A 5053-nucleotide genomic window follows, 5' to 3' on the forward strand; every position below is an offset into this window, starting at 1 on the left:
CCATACTTCAAACTGTTATAGTGTACCAGGTCCCGATAGTGACCATAGTGTACATCATACGCCGTATTGCAAGTATACACTGTCTAGGTCGATATCCAAAATTGATGGAACCATTAGAAGAGCCGTCTATGGGCTTCAACCCTTTCCTGTTGGAAATGAGCAGAGTTTAGGAGTATCCAGAAAATTTTGATCTGGAATTCCATTTCAACTTGAACAGGTCTGGACACATACATATTGAATTAAAAAAAATAGTGTAATTCATTGTCTCTGGTATTAGACGTGCCTTTAGTGTTAATTTAAACCAATGCATCACTCTTTCTTTGCATTGGAACAAAATTCATTTAAATCTTGTGAAAGAGAACATCAGTTGCAATTGATGCCCCCCCCCCTTTTTTTTTAAATTCAACATGTGACAGTGCCTGTTATGCGAAAACTAGCCTATCAAAGACAAAAAAATTGTTGAAGTTGTACTTGCCGGATGATATTTAACCATGTATAGTTTACTTCTTATATGTGCATAAGTGATTTTTAATGGTTTTGTCTTTAACATGTATCGCGGAAATGTCAACTGTGTTGTTTCGGCAATTAGAATATAGAAGTAGAGTTATCGGACTTGCAATGTAATTTGAGAAGAACCGTCCAAACCCGTGTAGTGATTTTGGGGGGGTGGATTTTTAGTATTTCTGGTCGGGCTCGGAGTCCTCTGAGCCTGCACGTGATTTTCTCTCTCTCTTACCCGCGAACTCTAGGCAATCGGACGTGTCTTAGAAAGTGCAGCAGTGTAGTTATTGTATTTGTTAACCCCTTGTAAGTTGTTCTGTGTATTTGTGAATATATCTGTTTATAAGTGTTTTCCGGTGTTCTTTGTGTGTAGGAAATCACTTTACCCGCATTGTTCGATTTGAAACATCATGGATCCCATAGACACAGTTTGTAATACAAGGGATATTCTTGCTAGATTTTGCAATGTTATTCTCCTATAATAGAAGAGAAAGCTACTATTTAAGACTCTTTAATGCTGTGGATTGAGTTTTAAATAGAAGGTTAGCAAATCATTTTGTAATTGAGACAAAGTCATAACCTAAATACAAGGAGAACTAAACATGTTCAAAACCTAAACACAAAAGAGGTAAACGTGTTCAAAACCTAAACACAATAAGGGTAAACATGTTCAAAACCTAAACATAATAAGGGTTAAACATGTTATACACCTAAACATAAAAAGAATTAAACATGTTCCAAACCTAAACACAATTAGTTAGACATGTTCCAAACCTAAACACAAAGAGATTTAAACATGTTCAAAACCTAAACACATTGGGTTGAACATGTTCAAAACCTAAACGTAAAAAGTGTTAAACATGTTTAAAACCTAAACAAAAAAAAGTGTTCAACATGTTTAGATTTAGAACGCGTTCAAAACTGTACACAAGAAATGTGTTTAACTTTGTGTTTAGGATCTAAACACCATTTTTAGAGTGTACCGATTATAAAGTATCCCAAACGAAGTACTGGCTGTATAAAAGTGGCTTTTTCTGAGTACTACTATTTTTCTCCCTTGACAAAATCCACGCCAATTTTAACTTCATTTAGAAATATAGATCACGAAGACTTTGATTTTGAAATCTTTCAAAAAATCCCTTTTTTTTCCCTCCAGTAAAACTGGTGTCACTTGTCCTTGATCCTAGTTTGTATGTCCAACATCCTCTCATCATTTTTCGATGATCCCACGTCTCTATCAGTCTTGGTTCTAAAGATATACAAGTTTTTATAATCAAGATCAATGGGATACTAGTTTGTCGGTCACTACACCCTTTTATCATTTCTGAAGATTTCATGTCTCTATCAATCCCAGTTATAAAGTTATACCAGACTTATGTGTAGGGTCAGAGGTCAAGGTCACTGAAGTCATTTGACCTTGAAACTGATTTATATATCTCATCCTCCTTTCATCAATTCTGAAGATCCCATATCTCTATCAGACATGATTCTTAAGAAATACTAATTTTATGTTCAGAGGTCAAGGTCACTGGAGTCACTTGACCTTGATATTAGTTTGTAGATCTTATCATCTTCTCATTTCTGAAGGTCCGTCTCTATCAATTCCAGTTCTAAAATTATATAAGTCTGTATGTTCAAGGTCAGAGGTCAAGGTCACTGAAGTCACTTGACCTTCATACTAATTTGTAGACCCTGTCATTCTATATTCATTTCTGAAGACCCCAGAATTCTATCTATCATATTTGTCAAATTATATCTGTTGAACTTTGGAATTAATTTTTCCCCATAGAGTGCTATGTTAAATCCCACCCCCATTTGATCACCCCAAAATGTACCCTAACCCCATTCAATTTGAAAACAAAAACATTTCTGCACATCTAGATACTTTGGCCTATCATATCCTTGAATATATATTACTTTCATCAACTGGTTATGGAGAACGGTGTCCGACAGTTTTAGGCGCGAGAAAGAAGCGGAAGAATAATAAGAACCGAGCAAAAACAATAAGTCTCCAAATTTCGTTTGGGAGACTTAATTATCTTTGGAATGAAAACGTTGTATCATATAGAAAATGAAATCATGTTCGCCATTCATAAAATGCCTATTAGATTAGAATTTTTCAAAACAAGCAATGGATTACGGATTACTTCATTTACCTGAGCAAGATAGAGGGCTCATGGCGGGTGTGGCCGGTCAACAGGGAATGCGTACTCCCTCTAGGCAGCTGACCCTCCTCCGGTGATACCCTGTTTCTTTATAAGATTTATGAGATTGATCACTGTTCGTTACATGGTAATTTTGTTACGGTCTGTTAGAATATGGACCAATCGAGATGCATGGTGTATTTGTAGCATTCCTAAAAATGTAACTTATTTTTTTTCTTCTTACATATTCACCAGAACTAAGACATCTTCCCTCTGAACACACTATTCCTTATTTGGTTCTGTTCTATCTTGTTTGTTTGTTTGTTTTATTTTTGTTCTGTTCTATCTTGTTTGTTTTATTTTTGTTCTGTTCTATCTCGTTTGTCTGTTTTATTTTTGTTCTCTTTTATCTTGTTTGTCTATTTTGTTTTATTTTTCTGTTCTATCTTTTTTGTTTGATTTTTATTCTGTTCTATCTTGTTTGTTTGTTTTATTTTTGTTCTGTTCTATCTTGTTTGTTTTATTTTTGTTCTGTTCTATCTTGTTTTAATTTTGTTCTGTTCTATCTTGTTTCTCTATCTTATTTTTGTTGTTCTGTTCTATCTTGTTTCTCTATTTTATTTTTGTTCTTCTGTTCTATCTTGTTTCTTTATTTTGGCTCTGAATCAGAAATGCACGCACATGTATTATATTCTGTCTTTAGCGATCAGTTCGAATTATTTATTTATTCTGCTTGATTTGTTTGCTTCGTTTCGTATTTTCTTTGTTTTCAGCAGAAGATGAACTGTTTTACGAGAATTATTTTATTTTGACGAACTCCAAAAACACATCACGTTGTCATTTGGTCACGGTCAAACTGTGTCAATATGACAAACGTTGAATATGCTAATAAAGGTTACTGGGGATGAAGGGTTAAAACATGCGTAATTCTTTATTTCATCATATTGTGAGTGACATGGAGGGCCCTTTCATCTTTGTTGCACAGTTGACCTAACCACTAATTCTTGATTTGATATCGGAGATAAATAACGTATACGTAAACAGAATATGCACTAATTGATGTGTGAATTAATGACAGATTTCAAAATAATACATGTTAATTTTATGAGAAAAATTACCTTGATGGTGCAAGTGAGTGCTGTAGTAAACAAAGGGCTATTAGTAATAGGACTTTCTAATTCACGGGTCTTTCGGTTATGACCTTAAAAACGGAGGCCCTGTGTTGTGACAGGCGTTGGTACGTTAACCTACCCTCACTGCTACGGTCGCCCTTATTCACAAAATATCTTACAACTAAGCTGAAAAAAAATGGTTATGTCTTATAATCAAATACCGATCACAAGGTTATAAACATGTATTCAAGTTTTATAAATCATTGATGTACTTTACATATTAATTAAGAAAACCTACAACAAACGAAAAATAAGAAATTTACAGTGTAAATTTAGATCTCAGTCGTAAGATATTTTGTGAATAGGGCCACTGAGTGCACGTAAAACAAACAAAGAATAATCATCAATTTCAGAAGTTTTCCTTGTTAAATCAAGCATTCAATGTGCGAGTTTCTTTGACAATCAACCTACGGCCATATGCAAGTCCACAAACACGTCACCCTTTTAGTTTAAACGTTATCCATAATTCAGCTGGTATCGTTCATATTGAACATACGTGTATAACGAACAAGACACAATTGCAGTCGTATTTGAGTTCATAAGAAGTTTTTGATCAATAAATACTATGTACTGTCATTACTCTCATCCAATCAGAACCATGTATATGGGAAATGTCTTGTCGAATGTACTCGTGCAAGAACGCCATTTTGACTCGTTCGTGACGTCAGGTGTACTTTTACATGAGTGAAGTATCTACCTGTTCGTCAGGTCAGATACTGATAGAATTCTTCATTAGTACGAGTGTGGGATAGGGAAATTCCACCGAGGGGACAAGATTCGATGTCTAGGAGCACAAGCAATTATATCGATTGGGTTCGTATTTACTATTAAAGAGTACTCTTTAGGTGGAATTTCCCTATCTCAAACAAGTACGGTAGATAATGAAGGACTATTTTTCTCCAATTTTACCCACAGTTTAGTGCATAATTTCAAGAGTTTGAACAAAATTCAAAATGATCAAAATCCTCAATTGAACTTCAATACAAAAACTATGTTTACACTGTACATGTAAGTGTAAATTAAAAAACCAGAGGCTGTCCACCAGAAAGCTGTATCAAAATGAAAATATTTTACTTCACCATGAAACGTAAATCATAGGAATTATATGACGTAGCAATCAAATGACGTCGCAGCAGTGTGGGACAAACTTCCACCAGAGTTCGTTTGCTCACAAACCAAATTCGTAGGTGACGTAATGAGGCCTCGACGGGGAGTTTGCAGTGTGGGACAGAAAAA

This window comes from Ostrea edulis, chromosome 1, assembly GCF_947568905.1.
Source record: "Ostrea edulis chromosome 1, xbOstEdul1.1, whole genome shotgun sequence".
Lineage (NCBI taxonomy): Eukaryota > Metazoa > Mollusca > Bivalvia > Ostreida > Ostreidae > Ostrea > Ostrea edulis.